The sequence below is a fragment of the Phallusia mammillata genome, chromosome 6 (genome assembly GCF_965637545.1).
Source record: "Phallusia mammillata chromosome 6, kaPhaMamm4.hap1.1, whole genome shotgun sequence".
Lineage (NCBI taxonomy): Eukaryota > Metazoa > Chordata > Ascidiacea > Phlebobranchia > Ascidiidae > Phallusia > Phallusia mammillata.
Window position 1 is genome coordinate 25,988,315 of NC_137257.1, and position 16,418 is coordinate 26,004,732.

General features: G+C 37.0%; 1 long non-coding RNA gene across 1 annotated transcript; it reads right to left on the minus strand.

The window, feature by feature from the left end:
- Nucleotides 1-120: 120 nt before the first annotated feature.
- Nucleotides 121-3,018, minus strand: LOC145232563 (uncharacterized). The gene is made up of 3 exons (XR_013860915.1): nt 2,904-3,018; nt 1,758-1,895; nt 121-1,608 (listed from the first exon to the last, which is right to left on the minus strand). It is a non-coding gene; the product is annotated as an uncharacterized LOC145232563 (long non-coding RNA).
- Between the last annotated feature and the right edge of the window lie 13,400 nt (nt 3,019-16,418).

Below are 16,418 nucleotides of genomic sequence, written 5' to 3' on the forward strand. Positions count from 1 at the left end.
TGGTTGCTGAAATGACGATTATTCTGACCTGTTACACAACAACAGTGGTTGGCACAACAGTATGCACTATAACAACCTGTGTGTGGTAGATGGAAAAAGTGAAGCATGAAGTAAGAATAGCTTGCAGTCCAGTTTTAGGGCTTGGCACACCACCATACCTAAATCAGTGTAAAAACACTAAAATAGAAAGACCTCTTTCCAATCACAACAATAAAACTTGAAACATGTAATAGTCATAAAGAGTGTTTTTTTAGGTGTTTTGTTTCTCCAGCGGTTTCCCAAAATTTGCCAGTAGCCTAATAAATAATTCGGTTAAGCAAATATGGCTATTTTTTGATATTTAAATGAAACACTTGCGGTCTCTTAAAACTACTTAGCGGTCACCCAAACCAAACCTTTAAAAAAAACCTGGTCATAAACATCACACTCTCTGTAAAAACAGAATCAACCGATCATTTTAAGTATAAATTGCCTGTGTGCAACAAAAGCATCAAATTTTGTCCTATTAATTGTTTTTCTGCACAGAAGTTGTGTTAATTTTAATATGTTTAAAAGTTTTGCTTTAACGAATATATACTTTTATGTTAATGACTACCGTTTATTGTACAAATGACACTTTTTCATGGTTAAGAAGTCATAGACATTCTTTTGGAGATGTTATGTCACAAACATCCATGAACAATCCACAATAAACAAAACTCCAATCAAAGTCCATAAAACCAAAAACAACATAGATTTAGCGTTGTTTGTCATATGTGGGATTTCAGTAGTGGGCACAGAAACCTTATCATAAATCGAAACCATAAACAAGCTTCCTACACAGTATAAAATCTGATAAACAAATGGCACAAACACCATACTCTACAAATATAATTCAAAAACAGACTAATAACACAATACAAGCGACTGAGCTAAGTAAACATCATCAAATAAGGCTAATAAATCTATGGCTCCTTTTGGATAAATTAAATTACACACTGTTTGAATTTAACATAAAAAACTTTGCTGTTAACTTACAAAAGAAAACAGGCAAAACTTGCCTTTTGTGTAACAAGATAACCAACAATAAAGAACATTAAAACAAATGTGGAAGTAAATAATTCAACCATTTATCATTACATCTTTCTTTCCCCCTTTTAGTATTTTACCTATTTTCATGGATAATTTTAGTCAATAGCTTGAAAAAAATTTCTGATGTCCATATAACCAAAACTATACTGAGCATGTTTGGTCATTTAAGTACCTAAAAATTGAAGCATAAGTAGACACTCACTGAATGGTTATGATTTCCATAATCCATTTGCCACCTTTATACGGCAACACTGTTTTCATGTAAAATGTCTTCATTCTTCAAGAAAATTAGATCAATGATATATAGTTAACAGTTAACATCCCAATACAATCAGTCCGAGTTAAATAAATTACAAGTTATACCAAAAACTTTTCAAAAACAAAGCTACAATACATTAAATACATCTTTACAGCATGGAAAAATACATGGGAAAAGTCAACAGGAATAAACACAGAAGCTTACTGTAATTGGCACATTTGTTGGGCAATAAGTTTTCATGCTTCATTGTGTTTTCATTCTTCTTACTACGTTGAGTTCTTAAGAAAAGATTAACGACCAATTACCATTAATTTTTCAATAAAGTCAGTTCATAAAAACTGATTTAATGGTTAAATACCTACAGTTAATTTTATGTGGAAAATGCTTTTAACTATTTTAAACATGAATCAGAAACACACAAACTCACCGAAAAATAATCATTTCCATAACCCAACTGCCATATTGTTTCGGCAAAACATATTAATCATTGTGTTTTAATTCTTTTTAGCATTTTCATGTTGAAGTAAACTAAATTGATGATCAAATTTCAACATCACTGAGCAATCTGTGAGCAAAAAAAAAGAATATTAATGATCCTTAAAAATACGTTTTATTACAATAACGACTGCCATACTATACTTTTTTATAATCTTTTGCCTTATTTTCTAAAAAAAAAACTCTTCCAAAATTAGATTTCTAGGAAATGAGCTTTTGTGTCTCACATAAGTATTTTGAACTTGTTTTGCTGAGGTTTAAGTGCATTTTTCTATTTCTTGAAAGGTGTATTGCCGCTATGTTTTATGACAATGTAAAAATGTTTTTGAAACACATCATGACAACTTTACACATTATCAGCTCACTAGGGGAGCTGGGTTAGTTGGGAAGGTTAATATTGCTTTAAAGATTCAGAATTTTCCTGGTTTAACTCAGAGCAGTCCAAGACTGAAAGGGTGGAGAGCCACATTAGAGGTTAGTAAGTACTTAATACAAGGCAAAAAAGGGAAACTCTTTGAGACTTAATGATATTATATCAAAACAAAGCATGAAAGGCGCTTGTCACCTCACAACGGACACATCTGTGACTTGATGATTAGCATATTATTTAGGGCTGTGGCAACTAAAAGTGTTCCAGGGTTTGGACCACCCTTAACCATTGGCTATAACAATCAATGCAATCCATGCTCAGCCCCATTTTTGTCTTAAATTGATAACAGTCCTAGTTCTAATGCACACTTCTGATAAAAATGCCAAACAAAATGTAACTCTGCATTAAGAATAGTGGGTTCTTCAATTATCTAGTTTAGTTGGGACAAAATCTGATCTGCCTGCATAAACAAATACTTAGAATTAAAAAAAACACAATGTTTGGCTATAATTAACAAATTAATCAATTCGTTTACATTAATGATACCTTCCCAACAGAATGCTATCTTAAAGTGGCATAGTACACAGTATGAGGCTTCGTATTTTCCTTTTCAGTGCATTCATAATGGGACCTTATAATACAGATCAGGATAAACACTGTTGGCAAACAGATATTGACAAAAGTACTGTGTTACCAAACTGGACTTACCATTGAAACAGGTAACCAATTTGTGGCTCTTCAAGACAGTTGAATATAGTCAACAATCATAATAACAAATTGAGTATTGTTTGTTAAACTATTAACAAGTGCTGCTCAACTTGTTTTAACCGCTGGACCACTAACTCAATTAAAAATAAAATAAAAACAATTTCCTTTATGAACTAAAGAATAAGTAAGCATACACAACTTCGAAAGAATGACATAAAGTAAATTACAACCAATAGTGTACTCTAAAAATATATTTGTTTCAAACATATCCAGTTTTAACCTAAACACAGTCAAAATTCTGTGGACCACCCCAAAAAGTCCATGTGTTGAGAAAATCTGTCGTAAACAAACCATTTTGCCACAATATTTAACTAACAATGCTAACCTCAATATGCACAGCGCATGCTTACTACTTTACTTCATAAATAAGTTTACTAGGCAATACCTACAAAGACTAAATTTGACAAACTAAAATTATGTCCGAAAAAACTTTTGGTGCTAATTCAACATGATTTATTTTCAAATCTTATTGAATTTAACCACACACAAAAGCTCGAGAAAAATCAAGTGTTACAGAATGCTATATTCGTTAGGGTATACTTTTTCGTTGTTTGATGTGTGTTATTTTACTGAAAAAAAACTTGATAAACAAAGAAATCCTTACGCTAAGCGATCTGTAATCACGAAAACGACCTTCACAACAGAGTTGCAAGTCGGGCCGGGCTTTTCGGGCCGGGTTCGGGTTCGGGTCGGGTTCGGGCCGGGTTCGGGCTTAGGTATTTGTGAGAAAACGGGCTTAAAACGGGCCTGACTTTACGTTCCGTGTCCGCCATTTAAAAAAACAAAATAAAATCACTCGGCTAAGAAACTCTGGCTTTGACCTAATGCCCACTCTACTCTAAAACGTATTGTTTACCCCATGGTCTACTATTGATCATTGTATTTGTTGTCTATCTCTTTTTTCTTTCTCATCCTGTCAATCAAAATTTCGGGCCTAAACGGGCTTCGCAAAAACGTTTCGGGTTCGGGCCGGGCTTCGGGCTCATACTTTCGGGTTCGGGCCGGGTTCGGGCTCAGATTTCGGGCCCGCTTGCAACTCTGCTTCACAATGTTGATCAACAAACTCAACCAATCGGACGACGTTCTACAATTATGAGTTATGTCGTCATGTTTAAATTTTTAACAAATCAAAAAACAAGAAAAGCGTACAAAAATATCATGTTTGGTAATAAAAAATAAAATAGCATTCATGCACAAAATAAAACTGCATAAAAAATAATTAGAAGTGTTACAATGTAAGAATACACAATTTTATGCTGGTCACAAAACGTTGTCGTTAATCGGCATCTGACAGCTTGTCAATTTTGCTTTTTGTAAGTACAAAACAAGTCAGCATTGTTAAGATGATAACAATAAAAAATATTTGTTTCTTAGTTGTACACAGCTATTCTGGCTGGCTGATAGGTTCCAAACACAGGCTTTGTGTATCTGCCGGTTGTAACCATGCTGACAACTACAAATAAGGTGAATTACTAGCGATTGGCCAAATAACAAACTCATATCTGCTCGGCTACTTTAAATAGATATATTTAACTAGTAAACTGTGTAATCAATTACAAATCAAAGTTTCATGAACTTTATTTGATTCCATTTCCACTTTATTTATTATAAATCCGTAGAGTCATGACGTCACTGGAAACGTCAACATATTTTGAATTTTTGAGTGTTTAACTCAACGTTGTTTGACTTCAACTACGGCTCAAACTAACTGAGCTTTAGACCAAGTATTGCTCATCCAGCAGTTTTCATTGTAAACAATCGACGTTTCGACGTCCTACACAAGACGCCTTCATCAGGATAATGACATAACTTGCAAGACGAATGTCTTTTAAAGCGACAAAATGTTTACAATAAAAACTGCTGGATGAGCAATACTTGGTCTAACATTATGCCTGGCAGCAATAGCTTATTAACTGAGCTTTATTAAAAAAATAACTGAACTTTATTAACTTTGCCATAAGCCAAAGAGCGGTTCGTGTTAATTATAAACAGTTTCTGGTGTAAACTCTTTGCGAAGCGAAACCATCCATGCACAAAGCGACTAAGGTTTGCCACCAATAAAAAAAACAAGTTTTGGGAAATATACTTGTGTTAACAAACGATCGAAATTGTAGCACACTGGCGAACGTAAACGCAGAGCGAAATCCCCATAAATGTTACCTGATATAACTGGCGTTGTTCACAGCTTGGCATGCAGCTAAGGACGAGACTGCAACGTGAGAAAATACAACCCGACATGGCTTTCCATAAACACATAATTTAAATTTAATTTACACTCCAAGCCTTTCGTTCAACACAAACGTTCATTCAATCTCGCACACGAGAACACAGATGTTTGGGTGCGTCTCCTAAACCTCTTGTTTAGGGACAAACGCGGATTTTGCTAGGCTTTGTGCGGAATGTTGGGGAAAATATGTTTTTTGTCCAGCTTGAAGCAAAATTGTTGCGAATATAACCAAGCTTTACTCTAAACACGAAGTCTTAAATACGATTTAAATTCACTCGCACCCTAAAGTTACACCACAGTTCGTTTGAAGGATTTCAGATTACCTCAGTAATCATAAAGTGTCTGAAGTTTACCTAAGATTAGTCTTTAATACAAGCGTTGCGTGGAAAAATCTAAACCCTCATTGATAAATGACTAAATGTGTTCATAAATTTGAATCAATAGGCAGAAAGTTTATTATAGTGTTTATTATCCACCAAGCAGCTGGGAGATTCTAGTTTATGGTTTAAAAAGTATACCCTTTGCAGAGTTGCCTTAGTTTATTTATCCTATAGCCAAGTGGGTTTAAACTTTCACGTTTCGAGTTTTAATTATCGTTGCAGAAAACAAACAAAACGGTCGGATAAAAAATGAGGGTCGGTTTAGTAGCGCCATTGTTGGTAATGCTGGCATATCCTGGGGTACAACCTGCTCATGGTTTGGATTGTTTTGTGGGAGATACATCAAGTGACCCTTTGGCAGCAACAACATGTGCCGGCGGCGAACTTTTTTGTGGAAGAACGGAAACTCATATTGGTAAAGATGCTGTGAACTGACACGTTATCGTTAATTTGTTTGACCATGCAACAATAATATTCCATAAAAACTGTGCTAATACAGACATCGTCCTAAACTGCATGGTACACTGTAGGTCTTGTAAGAAATTGATGTGTATAATGTGAAAAAACATTAACAAACACACGATAAAGTGTTTTCTTTAAGTCAATGTGATCACAAATTTTGATTTTGTGAATAACAAACTGATCAAAGAAACCGTAATAATGTTTGAAATCAGTGCCCCAAAATTAGGCAAAACCAACTTAACCAGTTTAGGCACCGAAAATTCTGTTGGCCAGTGTAATATATTCCAAACTGAAGCTTTCAGTAAACTTAATCAGTCTCTGTTTTTCGTTACAATAAAGAAAGCTTCAGTTTTGTAAATAATGTTCGTTTTATAAATACATTCACATTTGTAACTAGGAGGAGGAACTTTAGAAATTGTTGGAACTTGTCAAGACACAGTAGCCTCGTGCGATAATCTCTGCACCGGAACCGCGTGAGTAGAAAGTTTCAAACTGATGTAGAAAGTATCCGCAAATAAATATACATACCACATTTTAGTATTTAATTTACTTTAAACAACCGCCTGTGCAGAGAATGTGTTTCTGCATGCTGCAACGACCAAGATAATTGCCACCAAAAGTCTGTAACGGACATAAACAGAATAATTCAGTGTGGAATTGGGGACCTGATCAGTGAAGGAACGTTTGCTATGACTGCCGAGTGTGCAGTTGAAGAACTTTGCGGGAGAATTAGTATTGCTGGTAAATACTTTGTTATGTCGCCCTTGTGTGGGTACGCCAAATGTTGTAGTAAGATTAGGTCTGCAACTTGCCTGGATGGTCCGGAGCGCCTGATCCACACGCAGACATAAAAAAAACTTACCGGGATTCGTCCGCGGGAGCGCCATGAGTTCTATGGGTTTCAACATGCTTATAACTTATAGTTTGTTTGTTTTTCTTATAGATGCAGCGCGTTTTCCATCTTTTCGCCAATTGCGCCCTCTACTTTGTCGCGTTTTAAACGTCTCAACGTTTTGCAGCTATTTTCAGCGTGGTGAACATTTTAGGTCAATTGTGCTGCTAAGGTCTGTTTCACCCGGCGAAATAAACTCAACTCGATATCGTAAAAAAGATTATACTGCACCTTAAACGTGGCAGTCACGTAGGTTAGCCCTGTGCGTTTATAACAGTAAAAATGGATCTCTTTAAAACCATTAAACAATGTAGAAAAACAAACTTCTTCTTAATCGAGGCTATTTATTTTTAATTGAAACCCTTTCACAATTTGAAAACTACCGCTTTAACGTTCAACAAAACGTCTTTTTAATTGTATGCTTTACTGGAGAAAAGTTTTGCTGAGCCCAATAGTTTTTCTGCATGTGATAAACGGATTTCAACCTTCCTTGTATATAGGTTCTGACACTGGGTCGTGTTCAACAATTGCTCAATGTGATGAAAACTGTGTCGGGATATCGTAAGTACAAAGCTGAAAAAAATTCTATGTCTTACAAAAAACCGTCTGTTTAAAATTTGATGCATGTTTAAGGGATTGTACATCTGCGTGGTGCAATAACGCTGACCAATGCAATGTCCAATCAGTTGATCAAATGAGAGCCATATTAATGTGTGGAACTGGAACTTTATCTGGCGGAGTGTTTCCAACGACAACCACTTGCGGCGCTAACGAGCTTTGCGGAAGAACGGAAACTCAAATTGGAGGAAGTAAGTTTTGATGCAAAATAGGTTATGTTGATTTTTGTAGTGCGCTGGTTTTGAAACGTAATGCATCCAAACTAATCTTTTAACCAGTAACATGCCGCGGAGGGGGAGTAAGTTTGAACTTAATTTAATTTGCAGCCACAACTACTGTTGGATCGTGTTCAACGCAAGTTGCCTGCAATGAGCTCTGTGTCGGTACGACGTAAGTATAAGAAACTTAGCGTTACGAATTGCAGTAGATTTGTAGTTGTTAAAGTAGACATAAACATTTACGTTTAACAAAAAAAGCAAATGGTAACTGTTTTGCAATTTTTCGCTGGACTTTATGAGATTTAATGTTGTTAGGGACGCATGTGTATCGGCATGTTGTAATGATGGCGACAACTGCAACACTCGGACAGTGGAAGAAATGAAAAACATTGTTCGATGTGGAACTGGAGTTTATCCGGGAGGTGTTTTAGAGACTTGTCAAGCTGGTTGGTTTTGTTCGAGAAGAGAAATTGGAAGCAATGTGTTTCTCCTAACCACGATAGATAATTTACTGTATAAGTGCATTTAGTTGATGGTAAGTTGTCTGATCATTAGATGATATCTGGTCTTAAGTGTGTAAAGTCTAGATCACTAACCGACCACTTGTTGGTCACAAAACAAAAGCAATTTGTCTTTTTGGGGGTAGGAAGTTGGCAAAAAGGTGTAGGGGCGAGGACCCATACGCGGAAAATGGTTAAATTACACGACACATTTTAATTAGTGTTTGGATTTACTTTAAAAAAAACTTTTGCTTTTGTTGAGTCATAACAAAAAGGTTCCTCCAATAGACGTGCCAGAGGTTTCGTGTCAAAATGCTGCCGGATGCAATGTGCTGTGTGAAAACGAACTGTAAGTATTATTTCCATGAGTAAAGCAAAGTGCAATTTGAAAATAATGACGAGGCTTTTGTAATTGTTGTGGTATTCCTGTATACAACAGGCATTGCGCATCGGCATGCTGCAACAACGCTGACGGCTGCAACAGTTTGTCAGTCTCCGAACTTTCTGGCAGAGTATGTATGGTTGGAACAATCACCACAATTGGAAGCAATCCTGCAACTGGAACTTTGTTGGCAACAGATTGCAGCTCAGACACATTTTGTGGCAGAACTGAAACTACCACAACAGAAAGTAACTAAAAAAAATAATTTTATATTCAGCCACAGTTATAACAGTTGGATCGTGTCAAGCACAGAGCTCATGCGCGACACTGTGTGGCTCAACTCAGTAAGTTTTTAAATGCATTTTTTTAATTAAACTTTTGTTTGAGTTTCAATTAAATTAATTTCAATGTATACTTTTCGAACAGAAATTGTGTCAGTGCTTGCTGCAGCATATCGGATCTCTGCAACATTTTAACAGTGAGCCAACAAACAGCCCGAAACTGTTACGTTGGAAGTTCAACTTCAGACACACCAGTTATGGATATGACTTACACCCGGTGCGCTGCATCCGAACAGTGCGGAAGAACTCAAACCTCTAGCACATCTGGAGGTAATTACGTTTGTAAATTGGAGCAAAAACCAAAACTTAAGTTGCCCCAGCACATTCTAATGCAGTAGTTTTAGAACAAAATTAAATTATAGTTAGGAGCCATCCTATAACGCAGGGTTGCGTAGTTATACTTGGTGAAATCGTAGCTTTTTGAGGTGAATTCATTCCTAATATTTGCAGCGAATTTAACTTTAATCCAATTTTATCCAAAAAATACACCTTTAAAATGTGCCAGGGCACACAACAGCTTTGTTTTTAAATCAATCGACTTAAATTAAGTGGAATTGTAAATTTTGTACCAAATCCACAACAGTGGTATAATGTTTACAAGAAAACTCAGCTTTACTTGTTTAGGTACAACAACAGTGACTACTGTTGGATCTTGTATTGCATCAACAGAATGTGACACTCTCTGTGGAACGTAAGTTTAATAACCATTACTACGTTGCAGTTAAGTTGAGCGTTGTAACTTGCTTCTTATTTGAGAAATTGAATATAGATTGTCATCTTGCTCTGACCAAACCACACTTTTACTGACAAATAATTCTCAAAGCAAAAAACATAAAAAGTTCTCAGGGAAGTAAAAGTATTTGACAAGTAAGTTGATACGTTTTTAGTACGATCGACAGGGATTAGATTTCACGCAATCAAAGAGGCGTTTGTTGAATGAGAGTACACATAACAGACTGGGCCTTTGGCTACACGCCAAATAACTACTGGTGTAATATTTCTCCCTTTCATAGGAACCCTGGCTGTGTTTCCACATGCTGTGATACTGATGGATGTAACTCACAACCTGTCTCAACTACAACCACCACCACTACAACAACCACTGCTACAACCACTACAACAACTGTAACCACCACATCTGGTGCTGAACATGCAGCACAACTAAATATGTTGGTGATGATGGGTCTTGTGGTTCTCGGTTGCTTCATGGCTTAATCGATGTGTTTCCAAAGCATCAGCATTACTGTGTTTGTGTGATTTAGAGAATATATATCCAAGTTTGTTTATAATCTTTAGATTTTGTACTACAGTATACACAGTTATTATGTTGTTGCATTTGCATGTACTCTTTCGCACATATTGTAATACAGTGTTTGTATAATAAACTAATGCTTTGTGCAACTTCAACCCTAGTGCGCAAACGTTCACGTTATTTGATTTTGGGTTCTTGGTACGTTGTTTTCGCGCGCACGATCTCTTGTTGATGAACGAAACCAAGTTTTTGACATTTTACTGCAATTTCTACTGTTTTCTGTTTTAGAGAAGCATAAATGCAAAAGTATTTACGTTTCATCAATAAAAAATTAATACATATAAAAACGTCAAAGTCCTTTTAAACAACAAAAAATAATGCATACAAAAGTCTTCAGGTCCCAATAAACGCAATGCAGAAAAATATTCCCATAGAAGGATGACTAAAACACATTTTCCATTAAACGCAACGTATCAAATTATGTCCAAATGTTTATACGCTACTGTAGTGATTCTCAGACTGTGTGCTGCGGAACGCTAGTTCGCCGCCACAGATTTCCAAGTGTTACGCGAAATATTCGATTTTTAAAATTTTAAACATTTTCTGAGGTTTTAGTACATGACAAAATGCGGGCAAGTATAAGAACGTTTAATTGCTCGTCTCTTTACTATTTCTTATAAAAAGCTTCCCACCCACCACAATAAAGTTGCAACTTTCTTTTGGGTCCTTGACATACAAGGTGTACAGCGGAATGATAATCGTCTTTGTTAATGCACCGTAAGGTAAAAAAAAACTTGGGAAATAACTGTTTTACAACTCTACATAAACTTGTTAAAATCGCTATGGTGTTAAAATCCATTATTCAATTCAACGTAGTACAAGACTCACAATAAGATTTAAATCTTTTGTTAGCACTTCCCCCACTCAAGTCGTTCTCAAACACAAAGCACGAGAATCATAGAACACCATGTTTTCGTGAAGTGCTCGCGTGGCAGACGGCTTCAAGTTACCACGCTTTCTTCGCCTTAGTAAGTCCTTTTAGAAATCTTTTTACCACATTTCTTCAGAGCGCTCAGATTGCTTTCTTCGTTTACATCCCTCCATTCATTCTTAGTTGACTTAAAAGATTAGACAACAGTAGAACATGGTGACGAATACCAAACACACGAAAGACAGTGGGATTAATTTTTTTGTATAGTTTTTTGTTCCGTCTTTGGGCTATTTAAAAATCAATCTAATATTAAGTTTAATATCTATGGCGCCCAGTAGTCTGTTCGCTACTTCCATAGTAACCAATGTTCTACAAACACAACTCATATCTTGCAAAGTTTTAAAAATAATAAACTTATTAGCACTACAGAATAAATGCGCCAAATAATAAACAAGCGAAAATTACGACGGCCGTGTAAAGTTAAAGCAAAAGGCTTTTATTTAAAAAAAAGTATTTAGATTTTCGGGGTTTGACAGGTCGCATTCCGCTGCTCACATATTAAAATGTATTAGTTCAATGAAAAGACACCAGCAGTATCTAAGTCAGCGGTTTCCAAACTGGGGTCCGCGGTCTTTTAGGGGTCCGTGGGGCAATTTTGGGGGGACCGCGAAGCGGTTGAAGTAATTCTATAATCTTATTTGGGGTCAGTTTGTCCCACTAAACAAGTTTAAATCAAAGTAGAATTGAGAATCGACTGTCTCCATTGCTAAACAATGGCCTTTATTGAATGACAACTATCAAAAATACAATTGTTCGCGCACCACCGTAATGTTTTTGTCCTGTTTGTGATATCACATGCTGTCTTTGGATGATTGTTATGCGCAATTTTGCATAACTAGCTTAAAACCTGCAATCAACTTTCGTTTTTATGAAATACACATTTTGGCGGGGTCCTCGAAATAATGGCAAAGGGACCGTTTTGAAAAAAATATGAAAAAGTTTGGGAACCACTGATCTATGTGGTAAAAAATAAATAAACATAAATAATGCGTTTCTTATAATTACATTATCCCGCATGCTGCAATAAAAAACGAAGCTTAATAAAAAATTAACTTGTACAAACTAAACTGGCCTATCCAAAAACGGCTTTCCTTCCGCAGGTAAATTAAACCAAATCAGTTGCAAAAAGGCAGTAATGCAAGTAATAAGGAAAAAATGGCCCAGTGTATTAAAGTTTAATATATTTGGTTTCGATTAGCTTAAAATGTTTACCCGTCAATGTATAACGGATACCAACATGCAAGTCTATCTGCAATTCGTCAATAACCGTTTTGAAGTAGTTGAATTCTTTCCGGGTAGCGAAAAACGTTTTTACGTTCTTAAGTGAACTCGACGCAAAAACAAATTTAAAAACTCTTCTGCAAACATATTGCATTCCAAAAATTAAAAAAAAACGTTGCAGAAACGCAATGAATTAAACTTAAGGGGTAGGTTGAAAACGGTTAAACGCTTCAATCAGTTCAGAATTTGTAAAGCGCATCCTACTTTTAGAGTTTTATCTTCGAAATCTGGTAACTATCGTACACAGTAAAACCAACCACTGGAGGCGGACATGGAACATTTGTCGACCGACCCAGCTCGCTTCTGGTTTCAACGCGACGAATACGCAATGCCAGATGAACAAATGGCGTTTTGCTCGATAATTTATGCCCAAATCATCACTCCGGTTGTAATATTCACATTTTAATATTACACAACTTGAACCTGCATTTGCTTTTAAACCAGCTTACCATAGGCTTATTATGTGTTGTAGTTTAGTCGATCGCCAACCAAGACCAAAAATCCATTTCCAACTGTCTCTACGTTTACGGGGCATCTTAATACTATTTTACATGTATATATGTATAAAAGCTGTAAATGTAAGTGTGCCACAAAATCCTTATACAGTATTGGTAGATGAAGTTTAATTTCACAAAGTGGCAAACAAGTCTCGTCAGCGCTTTAAAATCTTTTCCCTTAATAAAGCATAATTGGTGTAAAATCACAAACATGGACAAGTTTCAAACGAAAGCTTGTTTACAAACGTAAATTAAAAGATGGAAACCAAACAGTCTAACAGAACATCTTTTTAAAAGGAGGTGCGAAATAAGCTCAGAAAAACATAGAAATAGCATTAGTTTTGACCAGTAGTTTGAACTAATCGCTACATCGCATGAGTTGGCAGTGAATGCTGTTTAGTGCAGTATTTTCGTGCTTCACAAGGATTGGTTTGGTTAAAAGTTTTTGCGATTTCAAATTGCCGCACAGAGTCCATGTTGCGAAATGCACTGTGGCAGAAAAAAGCGGGCCTGATTCACAGGTCGACGGTGTGACGACGGACAAAAGTTCGGGTCGAGCTCAGACATGTGGGAATGTTCGAAACAAAGGTTTCTGCGACAAATTTTGTGACAGGATCCGGATGAAAAGGTCGGCAAACACTCGGCGTGTTCAGTTACAGGACGAAGCTTTGTGCGTTGGCTGGGATCACAGTAGCATCGTGTTACGTTGATTGAAACGGGAACGCTGCGGAAAAAAGGCTCAGCGGAAAGCAGAAGCGTTGAAAGGATTTTTTCTCGCGCTGTCTCACCGACCAATTGCGAGCCGGTGAAAGCGTCCCAACACAAACTTTCAAACATGTACAAAACAAGGAATGTGGGCAGAGCATGGCAGCAACCAAACGCTGCGATGGTATGCTTGTTAATAATGTTTTATAGCGTCTAAAAAATAGTCGCAAAGTTTAACAGAAGATCACATTTTTTGCACATAACAGATAGAGATTCCAAGTTACATACAAACCAAATTCAACAACAATGGCAGGGCATTACAGTGTACCTAAGAGCCACACAATTCCACGGAATACTCTGACAGATTGCACACACAAGTCCCACTTTACCGATAAAGTTATCTTTAATGCAAACGATAGTGTTTCGCTCCAATCTATATCATAGCACACTAGGCCTGCACAATTCCGTGCGACAAACCCTATGCTACAAAACTAGCATGTAGTAGATCAGGAATGGCTATTTCGTACGTTTAAATTTTCACCTAATACAATTCGTCCAGCCAGCAAGTTATTTCTCGCATTTTTTTCGAGCATCTTTAGGCGGCAATAAGCGATAAGAAAAATATATAGCCTGTGGTGGGATATAGGTACTTGTTTTGAACGGTTTAGCACAAACGTATGTGATATGTTTCTTAGTGTTTTGTCGCAACTGTTAAATTTGTATCTGGGGCATTACAATATTTACGTCTCCCACCTGGTCCGTTGCCGTTTATTACTTTGTACGAACCACCTCAAGTATTAAATTTCCGATTGGATCTGTTGTGTTGGTGACCTTATCGTCACAACACATGACCCATAGGACGCAACCGTTGACATCGAGAAGGCTGTTTTGAGTCTACAAAGCGAGCGTTTCCATGGCGAGGAAATATTTGGCGAACAAGATACAGTGTTATGTTGAGAAGTCAAAAAGTTTGTATGATGCGAAACTTTGTGACATCAAGCAAGACAATAGAACGAAACCTTCCCTGTAATACATATGGAACACCACAGTCCGATTCTAGCGCCTAAACAACAGGTTAAGTGGGATTGGCTCAACCTCCAAACCCGCCCCATTGTCGCCATCACTTGCCCAAACCCAGCCAGGTACAAACAACCGATCGCTGTGCTTTATTCGCTACAGCGAAACTTCGGTGTACTTGTTTAGCCCTTGTTTAAATTATTGTATTTGTGACTGTAGAGGTTGGATAATTAACCTGACTTAATGACAGGGTGTAAATTGTTAATTTAAGTTTGTTTTTACCATGCAAAAACACTAATGAAAAGTATTCAGTAAAACCAGCATACATTCAATTATCTTGATTCAAAACATACACAAATTTCGTTGGTTACCAACCTCTTTAGTAGATATTTCGGGTGCGATGAGACACATAATGGACGACCGAAGTGGACAACGGGGTGTTTAGGGTTTCAACTGATTCAATTGCCCGCCTGCCTACCAACGTTCCAATTACACGGCGATACAGGGTCTACCACATCCTGTATTGAGCAAATGTACTTTTGTAAAGAGGCGACGGTTTTATCTCGTGTAGTGTTAAACACAAAAAATACGGCCAGTTTAGAAGACTGTATGTAGTTTATTGTTTAGTTTAACTTCGGCTAAACACCAACCTTTCACTGTAAACATATTCAAAAATTGGGCACCATTTATTAAAATGCTACCAATTGTATTACCAAATCCCGGTTATGCTACAACGCGTAAAACCCTGGAACAACTGATAAGGATATTGATGTTGCTAATGTGAAATAAACAAAAAATGAACATAGTGTGACAACTCTGTCAGGTGGATTGAACGAAAATTGAGCATTTATGAACGGGATCTTAACTAAGGAAGGTCACAACTGAACTTTCATTTGGAGCAAAATTAAATTCAGGTAATAAATACAGTGGGAAACTGGAGTGTTATTTCCAACAAACTGGAGTGTCGTGAAATGGCTACAATAGCCAAAACGGCCCATCTAACAAGCTGCACTGACGAGACTTTTTGCGTCGAAACAGTGTGCAATGTCTGCAACTTAACAGTCGGGAAAGAGTTTGATATTTTACTGAGCTGTTTGGAATAACTGGTTGATAGGAATTCGCCGGATTGTTGTGTTCCATGTTACCAGACAACCGCGGTTACTGGATCAAGCACAGACTCGATGCGGTGCTGAAACAAAAGTAAACATAGCAACGTTTGGAACAAGCGTCATTTCAAACGCACCCACGCTGAGTCTATTAAAAACCACGGTGTCTCGCAGGTGTAGAATTCCGGGAACAATCAACGAGGTGCGTCGGTTGGCTTTGTTTCTGTGGCGCGGTTTGCCACTCAACTATCATGTTTCGTTTTACCGTTAAATCCGCACAAAGCAGTTGAAACAAAAGGTTGATGTCACGAAAAAGGCAACCTACGTCGTTCGGCAGTTGGCTAGCAACGTGATTTCAACATGTACAACTTTTTTCCTTCACATTTCGTCACACCCACTCTGCCTTTTTCTTTTGCTAAAAAAACGTTTGCGACACAAAAGTATCAACTTACATGGTTACAGAGCACCGCTGTCCTGTGACGCAAACCAACCTGAACGAAATTCGCAGACTCATTGCCGACGATTTGAAATATAGAGGCGACTTTGCAACACCTCCTTGCTAGCGTAAGTTTTCGTTTTCCCAAGC